At 41.1% G+C, this 17,771-nt stretch overlaps 1 long non-coding RNA gene across 3 annotated transcripts; it reads right to left on the minus strand.

Annotated features, from left to right (window-relative positions):
• Positions 1-651: 651 nt before the first annotated feature.
• LOC118120539 lies at positions 652-17,752 on the minus strand. Of its 3 annotated transcripts, none has more exons than XR_004698222.2 (6): positions 17,619-17,752; positions 14,272-14,314; positions 13,456-13,614; positions 1,788-1,934; positions 1,498-1,545; positions 652-1,292 (listed from the first exon to the last, which is right to left on the minus strand). It is a non-coding gene; the product is annotated as an uncharacterized LOC118120539 (long non-coding RNA). The 3 variants fall into 3 exon arrangements; XR_004698221.2 differs by having other exon boundaries at positions 1,741-1,934; XR_004698220.2 differs by having other exon boundaries at positions 1,498-1,934.
• Positions 17,753-17,771: the final 19 nt, after the last annotated feature.

Below are 17,771 nucleotides of genomic sequence, written 5' to 3' on the forward strand. Positions count from 1 at the left end.
AAATAGATTAGATTAGATGCATTCTTGTGCTAAGAATCATGCAGCGATGCTCATATAAACACAAGTGTGCTACATGCATGAATATTTGAAGGAACGAAGAAGCAAATCCTTTCATATAATGTGATGGATGCATTGGGAGTGTTTGCATGACTGATTACAGTGGGTATCGCGCTCAGATTAGGTTTCAAATGACATAATTTCTGGGTTGCGGAAACGGTTTGTCTTTGTTTGTTTATAGATGAGAGGATGAAGCCGCAGAGAGAAACAGCGGGGAGGAAAAGAAAGAAGCACGGAGGGAGAGAGAGAGAGAGAGAGAGAAACCAAGAGCAAAGGGGAGGAGACCAGTAGATTAAAAGGGAGCAAAAAGATAAAACGTGACAAATTAGGTCGACATCTGTTCCTCTCTGATGTGAGGAGACTCAATGGGGAAATCTGTTCTCGGCCTATAACCAGCTGAAGGCTAATAAGGTGCTTATCTTTACTGGCTAATGGTCAACTTGTGAAGTGATGGTGCGCGCACGCAAGCACACACACAAACAAACCTGCCTTTAATAGTCAACATAAGGAATAAACGCAAGTTGAAACTATACACAAGACACTATAATGTGTAAGTGTACGTTTGTTTGACAAGAAAAAGAGTTGAAACAAAGATTATCTTTATATTGAGTTTACTCATATTCTTCAGGACAGAGAACACAAACAGAGAACTCAGCATAAACACACATTCATTCTTGTATTAACCGGGTGTGAAACATAGTCTTTCATAAAGTTACAATAGACACACACATAAACACACACCCTTATACACACATGCGTGTTGAAGCACATTACATCCACAGAGAGCATTTTTTTATAGCATCTGTGAGACAGATCGAGTGATTAGAGGTTTCAAACGATGAATGAAAACACTGCAGGGCTCTCAGATCAACTCGGGTCATCCGGACAGGGAGGAGAGGGAAACTGCTTAAAGACGAGATGAGGAAGAGACAAGGCTTCAGACAAAAGTCAGAATAGACACGGACAATGGGAGGGAGACATGTGGTTGAAGAGACAATAGGAGGAAATGTGAAAGGTGATAAAACTTGATGTAAGCAAACCCTAGCAAAGCAAAGAAGGGGGTAAAACAGATGTTTCAGTCCACACAGCGATTCTATTAGACCATTTCTACACTATCGGCAATTTAGGGTTCAGTATCTTGCCCAAGGAAACTTCAGAATACAGACTGGAGGAGCAGAGGATCGAATCACCGACGTTCTGATTAGTGGACGGCCCGCTCTCACTGCCACAGACACCTGTAGTCACAGTAAAGTTGTGGTTGTCAGTTTAAGTTTTGATCACAAACTAATATATATATATGAACATAACATTATGCTCATTTGATTATATTATGATATATTTGCAAGCTACTGTGTTTTAGCAGAATCAATAGATAATAGATAATAGATATATGTAAATGGAAAATTATTTTTATGTTAACAAGAAAGACTGATGATTTACCCAGTGGATCAGACATCCGGGGCGTGGATGTTTCCTAAAGAGCATGAGCTAAACAGGAAAACAAAAACCATGAAAAGAGGGAAAATCGTGAGAAAGCATGTGAGCAAGCCTGGGAAAGTAGCCAGGAAAAAATAGAAGTGGGATAAGGGAGAGAAAGTAAAAATCTTTCCTGAAAATACCACTGAGCATTATGTAATTAATAGCTGTTACAGGACAAGTTGGTCTCATCTGAGTCTCCCGTACTTGCTTCTGTCCCCTGGTCTTCAACACAGAGTCAAAGAATCTCTCACCCTCGTGTTTCGACGCCCACTCCTCCCATGGCAGAGGAGAAGCTCGGAGAGGCAGCGTGTGCACCCATCTGCAAAGAGTGCTTCGAATCCTGCTGTCCCACAGTACTCGACCACACATTGATTGTTGTTGTAGTAATGTTCGTGTTCCTTAAAGTAAGAATAAAGAGAAAAAGAAGAAACTTTATATAGAGTGGAGAAACTTAATGTGGGAGACAATAAATAAAACATCTCATTAAAAGCCATTATATAAAAAAGCATTAGAAAGAGTTTTAAAAGAGGAATCTGAAGTAGCTTGTATTTTTTTTAAGTTCTTTAAGTAAGAATACTACAGCTGCTGTGTTTTGAATAAGTTGAAGATGGTTGATGTATTTCTGGGGGAGCCCTCGTACAATGAGTTACATTGATGGCTGGAGACAAAAGATAAAAAATAAATAATACACTCTTTCTGTAAACAGCTGGATGAAAGCTCAGGGTTGTGTGTTCAAGAAGAATTAGTGAAATGGTGCCATTAGGCCATGTGACGTGAGGTGATGAAGGTCAACGAGGGTAATGTGATTCAAAGAAAGCAGAAAATCCTACAGTATCCAGGAAGCCAGGTGGGGGGGGAGGTCATTTCTCTCATTTGGGTCTTGGAAACTCAACAGACAGGCCTGTGTGTGTGACTCTGATAAGCTCATTACATGTGTAGGTTCCTGTAAAGACACTGCATTCCAACAGTTAATCAATTATTACAGTAACCTGTGCCAACACTTGTCAAAGAGCTTTCTCCGCCCCCGCCCCCGCCCCCCCCTCCTGCTTCATCATTATTTTTCTCTTGTTTTGTTTTTGAGGTAAAGAAACCACAGAACAGGTCACTGGGACCGTTCATACAGACTACTTCAAGCCCACACTATTACACATCGGTGACAAATCATGTTTTGTTAATCCCCTTGTATTTCCACTGATGACCAATGTGAACAGTGTGTGTGAAATAATTCGAATAAAATTGGTGGATGAGGCCAGATGTTTTTAAGAGTGGACAGATGTTGTTTCAAAAAACAGAGTGATAAAGTTGCAATGTCTGAAGCACATGCAAATGCCAGCGCTTACGCACACGCACAGCACGCACGCGCACACACACACACACACACACACACACACACACACACACACACACACACACACACACACACACACACACACACACACACAAACATCCAGAGCAGCAGACTATGTCCATCTATGGTGGGGAAAGTGATCCAAAGTCTCCCCAATGTCATACCAAGTGGTGAATCATTGTTTTTTCCCCCCCAAGATGCATAATTCAACAACTCAACCCACTGGATACCAAAGAGAAAAGTCCTCTTTTTTGTTTCATGTCTTTTTTTAACTGCTCCAACAGAGACAAACATACAGAAAAAAAAGTTTTGTGGAGTCAAACCCAAGAGGACTTACTTGGAATCAGTGAGTGGGGTATGACTCTGAGCCACCGGCACATACTTTTCTACATTCTCTTCATTGTCTTCAGTTCATTTTTCATACTGTACCAATCACACATGTGACACAGACGGGCGTTTGTTGTTTTGATAGAATTGAATTTGGTAATCCATGGGTCACGTCTGCATTTCAAAATGCTGCCTCAGCCAAACCAAGTCCAACTACGCACATAGATCGTAAAAACAAGATGAGTGGACGCACAGGAAACAAACAGGAAAATGAATCAGGTTGTGTTGCTTAAAAAGGGACTTTTTTCAAGGTACAAAATGGAAAACAAAAACAGTTTCTTTCTTACATTCAATTTTACTTTGAAATATAAAAAGCTTACATCCACCTATTCATAACATTTAGAAGAGACAAACCTTTTTTGAGAAATAATTGGCTAAAAGAAATAATCCAATAGAAAACCAATAGACACTGGTCGGAAAAAATATTTGAAATACCACTTACTTGACATAACATTATTACAACATCCTGTGCTGGATTTTAGGGAAGCACTGGTCTGCTTTTTACGAGACACACCCAGTGTGTGAACGTGTTGGTTCAAACGGTTAAAAGCACATCGCATGATTGAGCCACGGACTGAAACTGACCAGGGCTGAACTTTTTAGACAACAGAATAAATAACCATCCATCCATCCATCATCTATACCGTTTAACCTTTGAGGGTCGCAAGGGGGCTGGAACCAATCCCAGTTTGGCACGGGGCACATCCTGGACAGGTCGCCGTATCTCAGGGCTGACACACAGAGACAAACATCCACTCTCACATTCACACCTACAGTCAATCACTCTCTGATTGAGAGTGACCCGGAGAGAACATGCTAATTTCACACATTAAGACCCCAGCCATGAATTAATAAAAAAAATTGAATGTAAATAAATAAAACTAAAACAACACAAGTGTTTTTGTATGTACTGTAAATAGCTTCCCTTTGTTTTTTTCAGTTTCCCATAGGTTGCCACAATGGCTCAAAATGGCTCTTTGTGGCTGCACTTGATCGTCACACGTATGATGAGGCGTTCGTCCCTTCTCATTTTCCTGTCTCTCATCAAGAGGGATTAATAAAGAGTGGGCTGCCCGCACCGAGCGAAACAGTCCCTCTTCTGTTCTGATAGTCGGGCAGATATGTGAGGGCAGGTCACTGCACAGCATCAAAAGACATGACCTGATTTATCGGTGCTGGTTCAGTGGACAGGTAGCACAGGAACAGAGGCTCCTCTAATAACACAGCCCGTCTTAAAGACATGAAAGGAACCCAAAGCTCCTCTTGACCTGTTCTAACACACACCACACATACACACACACACACACACACTTTCATGGTTTCATGCTTATACTTTCATGGTGTGGTAGATTTAAATCCCCCTCAATAAAGACCTGTAGGAATTCAAACTGTTAAATCCCATTCAAGCACCATGACGACCTGTTATTATATTTATACGTCCAATTATTACTGGAGTCATTCAATATTTCCATCCTGCCATCAGCCCTTCATTGTTTATGGCAAATCCAGATGTCTATTAAAGTAACTGAATACTTAAAGAGATACTGCACAATTAAATGTTTTTTTTCTGAGCTGAAAACTAATTTATAGGACTGTTTCTTCGATGAAATACATTAATGCAGGTTTAAAATGTTGACAAAATTTATAAAAAGTACACATTTATGGGTTGAGCAGGGCTGTGTGTGTGTGTGTGTGCGTGCGTGCGCGCGTGCGTGCGTGCGTACACAACACACACTACCTCTCTCTCTCCCCTCATCCCTCCCTCATTCACTGGTGCCTCTCTGTCATAACAGTACAGTTGATGTATTTTCAATACTACTGCATTGTCTATATACTGCTATAGAGCCTTCTGGAACCATGGGTGTGTGTGTGTGTGTGTGTGTGTGTGTGTGTGTGTGTGTGTGTGTGTGTGTGTGTGTGTGTGTGTGTGTGTGTGTGTGTGTGTGTGTGTGTGTGTGTGTGATGGGGGCACTTAATTAAAACTAAGGGTGAAGTTACACAGTCAATATGAACGTATGTCCATATCAATAGGTAAACATGTACACATGCATTATATAAAGGATTCCCAGAGTTAAACACTCATTGGTTAATACACACAACACACACTACCTCTCCCTCCCCCCCATCCCTTCCTCATCCACTGGTGCCTGTCTGTCATAACAGTCCAGCTGATGCATTTTCAATACTACTGCAGTGTCTATATACTGTTATAGAGCCTTCTGGAACCATGGGTGTGTGTGTGTGTGACCATGTGTATGCAATTCCCAGTCGGTTTCCATCCACTGGTTTCCACTCAGACCAAACTGACTCATGCAGGTTATGATGTAACACTCAGAATTTAGAAAGTAGTAGAAAGAAAACAAAGCTGCAATTTCACTTTAAACTCCTTTCACAGAAAAAAAGCAAGTGTGTGACATGAAGAACTGAACCAGGACAGTGATGACAATGAGATACTGGTATGGATTTTCAATATGATTAAAGAATTATTAAAATGGTAAATGGTCTGTATTTATATGGCGCTTTTCTAGTCTTGATGACCGCTCGAAGCGCTTCACAGTACAGTTTATTGCCATTCACCCATTCACACATTCATACAGTGCATCTATGGGCAGCACTTTTTATTAATATTAATGAATAATTAGTAGGATACACAAAAATCCTATAATTTCTCAATTACATTTTGTAGTACTGATCCATGCAGACAGTATGAAGATCTGTAAAAAATGCTGGTATTAATATCCAACTGTCCACCTTTTTTATGGCAGCCTGGCTGTCAGGTCTGTGGATTTGGTAAAAAGTCACATACATAATCATTACATGCCAACAAACATTATAAAACAAATACCACAACTGCTACATTGAAGAATAAAATTAACATATCTCCATCTACTTTAATAATGCATTTAAGTGGAGGAAAGTGCTTCCATGACAAAAAAGAAGAGTGGAGAATAAAACGAAGCCCAAAAAAAAAGGGGAACCAAAAGATGTTTCAGTCCATGCTGGATCCTCATCAGTGTTGTGTCGTCTTCTAACTGTTAAAAGCTCTGTGATTTCCCTTGTGGAGGCAGGATGGAAAACATGTGATGTGAGAAAGGGAAGATATCCCTCAACCTTTGGTCCCACGTCCGGAGGCAGTACAGCACACAGTGTAATGATGATACTTAACTCGGCCTCGCACAATAAGAGAAAAACACACAGTGCATGCAAATAGGATCCCGCTCGGCATCATGCACAGACACACACAGCTGCTCCCAAACATCTCCATCTTTAGTTATACAGTAGATACCTCTAATTAGAACAAGACTGCGTATGAGTCAGACGTTTGAGGGAAGTCATCATTTCCCAGCTCTCCCGACTTTCCATGCCCTCTGTGCTTAGTAACTGTTATTCTAGGATATTGTAATGACTCAACCGAACACTTTATGGTGCACGGTGCCGATGGCGGTCATTTTATTTCTCTGCTTTTCTCTTGGTCTCTATCCATCTCCCTCATTCTTTCACGTTTTTCTCTTCCCATTCATTCATTCAGTCGGCTTTTCTCCCCCCTTTTCTCCTTGAGGCTGTCGATTCTGCAATCAAATCATGACTCTGGAATTCCTCACCAGTGTTATGGGGTAACCATGGAAACCAGAATCTAAATCCCCCCCTGGTAACGAACATGAGATTTATATCTTTGTATAGTCACGACAAAACAGTCTGAGAAGTACCCACGTTTAATTTACTATAGTAGAATAAAAGAAGCGGAAAAAGTACTTCTATAAATTATACTAACTCAGAATAATTTTTATCTTATTTCTTGCATTAGTCTTGTTGGGAAACTTGCACATACACATATGCAAATGAGGATGTTAAGTATTTCCAGGTCAGACAAGGGACAACAGGGTCAGGCGGCCATTGTCTGGGCTCATGCATCTTTTAAAGACTTGGTCCATTCAACCAACATTACATGGTAACATTTTTCAATCTGCCAACATGTTAACAATCCAGTCCGACCTTCATCATTACCACAACAACCAAACACAGGAAACGCATGTTACTGAAATCGAGTCGACAATTATACCGAGAAACAACACAAAAAATAAACCAAATGTTGATGTGTGTTTCCAGACCTGCACCCAAATGGTCCCAGACCATAATGTAAACAAGTTCTCCAGCCATATATAGTCATGGCCCATCAGAAAGAGCCGTAACATTTCAGCCTGTGCACATAATTTATGAAAGTGTTGTTCCAGTGTCTGGGTCTGAAACTAAAAACAGGACATGGTTCAGATTAAAACTGGGAAACATTATTCTTTCGACATCATACAGATACTGACGTAAAGAGAAGTGAATATGAAACAAGTGAAAACGTCATCAAACTGGTGTCATCCTGAAAAGAAGGAGGGATTTTCTCCCTAAATATTACTAATGCAATCAAATAGAAGCATGGTTAAGATCGCAACATCTGACAACTGGCATTTAAATTCTACTTGTGCAATACATGCTCAATACTCAGGAAGTCATCAGTAGGGTAGAGTGCAGGTTCAAATGGAAAATGACTCAAACACAACTAATATGCATTAGTATCCGCAACATTAATGAAACATTTGCTTGTTCAAATCAACCTTTTTAATCTTAGTAATGATGTTTTTTATGAAAATTCAGAGACTTAAAAAACTCAGAAGCCAATAAATGTCAAACATCAATGCAACAGCTATAAATTATTATAAGAAAATAACTGCTTCACATAAATATACACTGACAAATCACACGTATTCTTTAAAGTATTGGGTTCACTTCCTCTCAATTAATATACACACAAACACATAAATATATATAAAACCCTGACCCAATGGAAGTTTGTCATAGTGGTACCCTACTATGTCACAAAAGGAAAGGTGCAAAAATGGCTTCTTTAAGAGGCTGTGTTGTAAATCTACTTTTTTATTAGTGACTAAAGGTGTGCGTCCAATAACTGATAGAACCACACCAATCTGTTTTAGGTTTAAAATACTTAACTCCAGAGTCTTTCCCCCACTAAAACAGAAACTATTGGAAACACTGCTGGGCTGGTTTCTGTTAGTCTGGTAACTGAGACTTTTGGAAACACTGACTCAGTCCCACACATTCATTTACTGATTGGGGTTTTATCAGTCACGATTTGACCACCAGCTGCGAATCCAAAAGCTTTGCTGAACCTTACGTTCAGTAAGTGATCCGCCCCAGTTCGATCTGAGAAAAGAAATCCCTCCTCTCAACCAACTGCTGTGTAGACTGCTTCTCATCAACACCAGCACGCGCATGGCCAGTGTACGTGAATGACCAAGCACGACTTTTTGACAGAGATTGTATTTAATATTTAATAAGTGTGGACAAAGCCGTCCAGAGTTCTCCTGGGAAAGTAGGAAGAAGAATAGAATAAAGGACACAATAGGACACATCCCAATTCACATCTGTCTGTGAGATGTACTGGCTAAAGACACAGACACACACACACACACACACACACACACACACACACACACACACACACACAAAACAACCGTCACCACCACAATGCTCCCTCGTGTATCCTCTAACTTCCTCCCCTCTAGCGAAGGCTCCCTGCGAGTGTCGACAGCCCAGTGCATTATGTTCTGTCACCAAGAGATAAACCAAATGTTGCGGCGATGACATCATGTGTGTGTTTGTTTACAGGGGGAGGGGTGGGGGGGTGAAGGGAGAGGCGGAGACCAGGACCAAATGAGAAGACATGTCGAGAAAGGTAGAGACAGACAGTGGGACACTGCAGCAGGAAAAGAGCGAGAAGGAAGCAGGATGCATTCATATAAACCCAGAATAAGCTAATTGGATCCACTGCTCGGTTTGTTTAACCCGCAGTTTCTTCACTGAACAACCAAACACTCGCAGTTTGCTGGCTGTTTGCTTTCAGGACACAGATGCTTAGTCTACAGACGAGCTTTTCAATTAACTGCAGCTTATATCTGTGTATTATTCTATGATGTTAACAGATACAGACGTCTGGTCTCATGGTTTTCACCATCCATGGTTTGATTTAGGGGAAACTCTCATGAAATATTCTTACACAGGAGAGAAAAGTTTTGAAAGCAGTGAAACTGAAGATATGAAGAAGCTCATATAAAAAAGGGATTAACAAGTAACTCATAAGGAAAGTGAGATAGATTATAGAAAAATACATTCTGACTGCGCAGGGATCCAAAAAAGTATGTAGAACACTTAATTTGCATTATTTGATATTGTGATATGGAAACACAAAAAGACAGGAAGTGCTTTCTCTATCATACATCACTCAAATCCCTGCCGGCACAGCCATCAGTGGCGCGTTGGCGTTCAGTGTCTTGCCCAAGGAAGAACTGGAGATCAAACCACCGGCCTTCTGGTTAGTGGACGACCTGCTCGACCTCCTGAGCTGCAGCCGCCCCGGTTGTGTAACTAAAGCTGAGGTCAAGATCATCTCATTTCTGTCATGTATATTACTTGCCTTTAAAACACAGCGATGAAAATAAGGAGAAAAGTTTAAATCTTGACCCGGGCCAATCCTGTCAATTTCAGAAAGTTACAAAAATGAAAGCGAATTCCCCACGTTACCATTTCTGACAATGATTTGGCTCGTGATTTTTAGACATAGAACAATGAATCAACTCATATGTTCCCACCGCCGGTGAGACCCAGAAAGCTCACATGGCACCTTAAAACAACAGCTGAATATCACGTTCCACACGTTTAAAAAGCTGCTCATTCCCGACACAAGAACGGTGGAAGTGGTGCATGAGGTGTACGTGACACACTTGGAAGTTCCCCCGTCTATCCACAAAAACTGACTGGTTGGGGAAATGTGAATCACTCAATATCTGTGGCGTTCTGCAGCGTAATGGTTTGCGGAGGTGGTTAGAGGCCATGTTGCTCTCACGCTCCCAAAACAAGTCTCCCAAAACAAGATTCTGATATCTGCCCCCTGTGAGGGGAGGGGGGCAGATATCAGAATCTCCAGGGGGGGTGTCGTGTAATCAGTTTAATTTGTTTGGTTGAATGGAGACATGAGTATTAAATATCCATGAGATCTGCATCATATATACCCCACAGCAAGTTGTAAAGGTCAAATAAAATGCACATTTAATCCCGTTCACATACACTACAAACGTATCTTGCTCTCATATGTTAAATACTTGTGAGCAACTTAATCTTAAAAGATTTAAAAGGCCACATCTGTAAACTTAACACCCGAGACAAATGTCGACAGTAGCTGCTCCAGCCGTCACTTCTAGATGCGTAGAAGAATCGCAGGACGATAACTTGAACTTCTCAGTTGCACATTGATTTACGAGACACTTCAAACCAGCTCTGAACAGTTATAAATACCGAGATGCCTTTTGAAGATACTCGGAGCTAATCCACCCATGAAAAGTGTGGAGTCTGAGCTGCTAATCACTCCATCTTTCCCTCAGACTGTGACCTCATCTCCCCGAGGAGGAGGAGAACGAGGCTGGAGGAGGAGGAGGAGGAGGAGGAGGAGGAGGAGGAGGAGGAGGGCAGAGGGGAGGCAAATCAGAAATGTTTTTGTTTCATTTTTGTGTAATTCAATATTTTCTTCCGAGTGAGGTGCATGTAAGAGAGGGGTAATGATAATCTGTCTGTCGGTGGATGTAAAAATCAAGTAAAAGCAAAAACTAACTAAATGCATGACTACACAGACTTCCACAAGCGGACAAAGGTGTAGGCGTTGCACAACTGAATGTTTAATAGGCACCTCCTCCTCCTCCTTTTCTCCCCTTCTTGCAAATGGAGGTTCCCACACGTTGCCCCACAGTGATAAAACCTCGGTAAAACCTGGTGCTCGTAAAAATCCTCAAATACTCATAAAGTTTAATAATTTCTGATTTTACTAGAAGGGATTTGCGCTTAAACGCTTAAAGTTAACAAGTGGCAACACTGGCTACACAACAGGGAAACACAAACACAATCAGAAACAAAAGTAGGACAGACAAAAGAACAACATCGCCACACAACTGAGTGTATAAAAAGACACACACACTTCCTCCCACTGTAAAAATTAATGTAAAATATCCCAAACACAGGTGCAGCTATTTGAGGCCCAAATCTATGCAGCACTGACCAGGGCGTCAAGCCGCGCCATCAAAGCCAGCCAGCAGGGGGCAAACAACACGCTTTGGCTTCACTTTTCCTGACGACTAACAAAAAGTGTTTACGCCTGTCTTCAATTTTCCATCAATCTTGTTGTGACTGTTGCAGCTCTTGACTTCATTAGGGTTTATAAATAAAAGTACAGAACAGTTCATTAAACACAGAAAAACACGAGAACAGTAAGAAGGGATGAGGGGAGGTCAGACTGAAAGACGTTTTTCTAAAACAAGGAAAATACAGAATAAATAAAGTCTGGAAAAGAATAATGGAGGTGGAGGAGAGAAAGTGAAGGAGAAACTCATCTGGGATGTTACAGTAACATTTGAGGAATCGCTGATTGTTCGATGCCGGGACGTGACACTTCACGGTGCCAAACCACAGAGAGAAACAGAAAGAAAGAAAAGATGGAATAGCAGATGAAAAACTGAAGTGAAAAAGAGGGAAACATTAGGGAGGCTTTGCAGCTGCGACCCCTGTCCACTCTCAGGATTCTGATGCAATCACGCCGTTACAGTATAATTTCCACACGTCAGCATAAAACCTCATAAACCGCCCAAATTTCTCAACTCTCCAATCACTCTCATGACCCCCCCGCTCCTTCCCTTACAGCTCCATCGGCCTGTGAGGATTATTCATGCCTCCTCCCGACTGCATCTCAAGTTGCACACTTGGAAATAATTGCAGCACTTCGCAGTGTGCTCCCCCCCTCTCAGCGTGATTTGCATTTAATAGCCAATTACCATTTAAAACCAATTGAACCATAAGAATGTTTGTATGTTTATACGTGAAGCCCACAGAAGGCAGTTAGCCTGCACAATAACCAGATAATGGCTTTTTCAGTGGGGTTTCCGTCTCAATCATCACTCGTCACATCAGCGCAGTCACATCCGTGGTTCGACCGCAGGCAAGTGATTCCAGTTTAGGGTTTAATGTAAAGCGACACAAAGGATGAAGGACTGTTTACTCGTGCATCAGTCAATTTAGAGATTTGTGGAACATGACTTGCTTCCAAAACATGTATTAATTTAGACAAGTCAAAAGAAAACGTCACAAATACACATTTAGGTTTTTATCTTTGTCTTTTTTAGAGGTGGGGAAGTTTTGGGATTCTTAGACACATCGCAATCCGGGCGTGGACGTCGATGCAGAAACAGAACTTTACTTTGTGTTTGGTGATTCACTTTAGAGTTTATGAGACATGTTTACTTGAACACATGCGCACCGAGAGCAGCGTAGTTCATCTGCTATAAACAACCAGGATCAGTGTAAGAGAGACCGAAACCATGCGGATTCATGATTCAACACCATCAATGAATAACTAAATACATGTGGTTATCAGTTTTTGTGAGGGACAGAGCCAGGAGAGACACAGACACAGACACAGACACAGACACAGACACAGACACACACGCACACACACACACACAGGGTGCAGACAGGAGAGAAACTTCTACTTGAGTTATCACACAACACTGATTTTTTTCTTTTTAACTTCATTGTTGAAGCAGAAGCGACGCCCTGCTTATCCAGGAGATTCCCACTCAGAGTCTATTTGTGTGTGAAGAATTCAATTACATATCTCTGTGAAGGTTCTTTTCTGTAAATTTGTTTTTATCTCCATTTGCCAGAAAGCCAAAGGTCAGTAGCACTTCCTCTCACACCAAACTTCATCCCACTTTTATATCTATCTATATTCTGAAGATCTTTACATAGGGATATCTTTCATGATCTATTTTATATTTTACTCCTTAAAACATGGTGACATTTTTTAGTTAAATCAAATCTAATTTTCATACCCAAATGTACATTTTCAGATAATGTGTAATACAAAAGATAATGTAAGTTATCCACTGGGAAAGTTTCAAGGTTGATATCTATTAGTTAACTTTATGTATTTGGACAAACTCAGAATCGGAACATATGATACATTCTTGCAAATAAAACTAGAAGAGGCCTCCACCCAGTGGAAGTATTGAATCTGGTGGTTAGCACTTTCAGTTAGTCATTATCTCACTACATCAAATTAATAGCACTGTGATTACCTCACATTGGAGCATGATGCAATGCCACATGTCCTTTTCCACTCCTCTGCTTCAAGGCCCTGAAGTTGACTGTCCCTCTGTCCCACAAACTCTCCGATGCTCTGTTGTCTCCACCTCTGAGTTCAAGGTCAACTCAAAAACATGATACTGTCAGTGACCCTGTGGACGGAGACACAATCAGGGAGTAAAGATGCCGTCAGCCACATATCTGATGCCCCTTTCACCTCTGTCTAACATCGACTTTCAACAAATACATCATACAGAGTGTTCTGAAGGTTTGGTGGAAGGAGAGATTCTCATTGAGAAAAGTGCTGCACATAGATGCACTGTATGAATGTGTGGGTGAAAGGGTGAATGGGTCATCAAGACTAGAAAAGCACTATATAAATACAGACCATAGACAGAAAGAAAGAAAGAAAGAAATGAAGGAAGGGAGGGAAGAAGGAAGAAAGGAAGGAAGGAAGGAGGGGAGGAAGGAAAAAGACAGAAAGAAAGAAAGAAAGGGGGGAAGGAAGAAATACATGAAGGGAGGAAGGAATGAGGAAGGAAAAAGAAAGACAGAAAGATATGAAGGAAAGAAGAAAGAAAGAAAGCCCTTAGCTTGAGGTTAACTACCACAGAGAGCTGTGTTGTATATGCACACAGATAATCAGGTTGCATTGACACTGCAGCTCTGTAACTAGAAACACATGTGGAGTCTCTCTGCTCAGAAGTGACCTTCCCTCACTTATTGAGCTGGTTTAAAACAAACTATCGGATAAAAGGTGAAAAACAGAGCTACATATACGTCCTTTTACATACAGGATTCATACTTACTGTATATACAGGAGATGAAAGTAGGCGAATCATTGAGATTTATCTGTTTGAAAAAAGAAAGAAAATCTCAGACACACTGTGTAACTGATGTGTTCTTTAAAAGAAAACATAAACTGCACAGATCGATGTCATGATGCCGCTGTTAAACCTCTGCGTGCCATAGTTTTCCTGACCCACAGAGGATAACCCACAGAGGTCTGCCCCCACATCTTACCCATGGTTTGATTCGCTTGACCAAGCCGTCTGGTGTTTAAACTCTTTGCTCTAACATATGAGCTCATGGCGTTGCAGAGGAAAATAATCATTTTTTCATCTTTGTCAGCACTGGATCACTTGTTTAAACTGGTTTAGGATGTGAAATACACATCATGTGTCAATGACAAGCCATTAAACACGCTCGCCTGATCCTTCTTTCTCAAAAGCAATTATATTTTGACCTAATCTCCATCTATTAAAAAACAAGTTCAGTCATACCCTGTAATAGTCCTTCCTTATGTTTAATGCTGCTATTTTCTGGCTGACAAACCAAAGTTAAACTCCACACAAACCCATTTGTTTCGCCACAGGAAGCAAATGTTTTATTCTGCCCCCTCGCTCGCACAGATTGGAAGTGAAGAGTTTACAGCAGTTACAGTAAATGTGTAGTTTTCAGTTTTTGTTTGACTGTATTGAAGTCATTGCATATTGTCAATAGTCTGAAGGTGACTTAAGTCATTAAAGGAAGACACCACTCATGGATTAGGTAAATAAATGTGCACTTGGGCAGAAACATTACAACATTAGGAGGTTTCTATAGAAAAATAATTCATTATTTGCCATGTTTACTGCAGAAACTGCAGCCAGGCTGGAGAAAAAGGGACAAAGAGACAGAGCTAAAAATCTCACTCTACAGTTCAGTTACTACACTAACACACACATATATCTCACTGACTTTAAAGGAACGTTTCTGAAAAATGTACAAACCTTAAACGAACCCCATGCTTCTCCCAGTATGTAATGCCTCAAAGCACAAAACAAGCCGTCACAAGAAATGTGCAAACTCGGAGATAGAGAGCTCTCCTCTTTCTCTTTCTTTATATGGTGTTAGAGACTTAAACTGGACAACCAGAAGAGTAAAAACAAGCGGACCTCTTGACTTGCATATCACAGAAGTTAAGTTTGTATCGTGGAGGGATCAGTTCAATAATCCCCCGTGGACACATAAACACTTTCCAGACATTGAAACTTTAGGCTACTGGAGATTTTCCAGACACTGACGCCATGTGACCCAATTCCTGGAGATGATTACTTGGACTGTGTAACACCTATAGGCTGATGCACTGCACAGCATCAGTGTCCTGCAGCAAGGCTGTTATTGTTTGAATGAACATGTCCAGGTCGCCTAAAACCAGGCTTTGGAACAACCTGAGGAAATAGAAAAACATAACACGTGACCACTCATGTACACTGGGTGAGTCCTGGTAAACAAGAAGGCATGCGTGTCCCTCGTAATTGATTATCCATGTCGCGTTCTACACTGGTAGCCGAGGCAGATGCTAGTTGTTTTTTTGCGGAAGGGGGGTCATGTGTTGAGCCTGACGAATCGGAGAAAGGCTACGTCCACCGAAAAGACCCAATCGGCAAACGGTTGTGAGAGTCTACATCATCGTTTGCATACATCTCAGTTCCTGCCCTTCCAGACTAAAACGCAGGCCCGGTTTTCAAACTAAAACGGGACCGAAAGCATTTCTAAACTTCTCCTTTATAGCAGCTCTAAAACTCTGGAGTAGTGTGAATACTTTTTCAAACGAAAACTTAGTAGAGTGGATGTAGCCACAGACCCTTGGGTTATTGATGCATGTTGTGAATTGGAGCAAAATGAATGTTTTACACTCGGTCAATTGTCATGTTTGAGATATCAGGAACATCTGCCCTTCTAAAAGGATCAAACAAGAAACACATGAGTGTCCTATATTCTGTAAATATGTGGTTTCACGCACAGGATAGTCACCAAATTAAGTTAAGATCGGCTTTCAGGCACACCTGGGACTCTTCATACACACTTCAAGTAGAAGGTTGCTCAAGTTACTTTCATCAGAGGGGGTTGGAGGTGTTTACTGACGGTGGGTTGAGGCAGAGCTATGTGGCCATCATGAGCCTAATCCTCATCCCTAAAGTGATTCTTCAGTTCACTTCTTCTTTTTTAAGATTCATTTTTAGAGACATTATTTAAAAAAAGTACAAAAAAGAAAGAAATCTAAGAAGCAGCACCAATAACTGTACAAAACAAATAAACCATCCTGACGTTTTCTCCAAGATTTAAAAACAACTATAACCAATTTAAAAGCATCAAGTTGCTTAAATAAGAGTTTCCCTCATGTTTTAGTCCTAAATGTTGTAAAAATACTAAGAAATCTGGGTTTTAACTTTAGCAACGATACATGAGATGGTGATGGTGACGACACGTTGGCTTGCAACTTTCCTACGTGTACAGATGTTAGAAGTGGAGTGCACTACAGTCTGTAGCTGCACTTGTGGTGTCATGTAAAAAGAAGTGTCGTAAAAGTTATGGATTCAGAATTTCTCTCAAGTTTCCAAGATGGACAAGTGCACGCCACATGTCTGTGGCTACAGCAACGTCTCCACCTTTCAGGCTCTGCTGTGGAATTTTATGCGAAACTGACTGAGGGGTTTAACAGAGACAACAATTTGATGAATTGCTGGAACAAAAGTCTGTGGGTGAATGTGATGATTGTATTTTATATTCTTGTGCTGTATTGAATCTTGAATCTTGTCATATTTATTTAAAAAAAATATTTCTATACTGATGGACCAAGGATTTTGAAATAAAGCAGAACATCTCTTGTAGTGTAGATATTTTAAAATCATCACAATTAGGGCAAAGCGAAGAAAATGATTCAATCTCAATCTCTCTTAATTCACACATCTCCCACAACTTGTTGTCCTCAGGGAAGGATTCCTGTTCACAGCAGTAAAAGCCTCTGACTTCTCAATAAATGTGCTGTAACATAAGATTCTGTGCCATAAGTCTGCTTGGTCTGATGTTTGTGATGTTGGCTTAACTCTTCACTTCACATGCATAATGTAACTTTCCTCTAAATGTGCTCAAGCTCCATGTAGGCCACTGAGAACTGTGTGATTTACTCCAAAGAAAACCCCTCTTTTTGACCCTGTTCTCAGACATATCAAACATTTGGGCCCCTGCATCTTTATCCATGTGGAGGGGGAATCAAAGTGAGCTAACGGGGCTGTTCCTCGGCGTCCTGAAGTCAAAGACACGGTGGAGTTTGTTTGCCTCCGTGTTGCAGGTCGCTTGGAAACAAACCACGTCTGGATACTGCTCTTACCTCATAGCGAGGAAATGGGTTTACGTGCGTAACCATCTTCGCGTCGTAAAAAAAAAAGTTGGTCTGCCTCGCTCCGACACGCTGCATGAGCACAGCAGCCCCGGGTCTCTTCTGTTGGACCTCCCACCTCCGGGTGAGAGCCATTCCCATTCC

The sequence above is a fragment of the Hippoglossus stenolepis genome, chromosome 13 (assembly GCF_022539355.2).
Source record: "Hippoglossus stenolepis isolate QCI-W04-F060 chromosome 13, HSTE1.2, whole genome shotgun sequence".
In the NCBI taxonomy this organism is placed as follows: Eukaryota; Metazoa; Chordata; class Actinopteri; order Pleuronectiformes; family Pleuronectidae; genus Hippoglossus; species Hippoglossus stenolepis.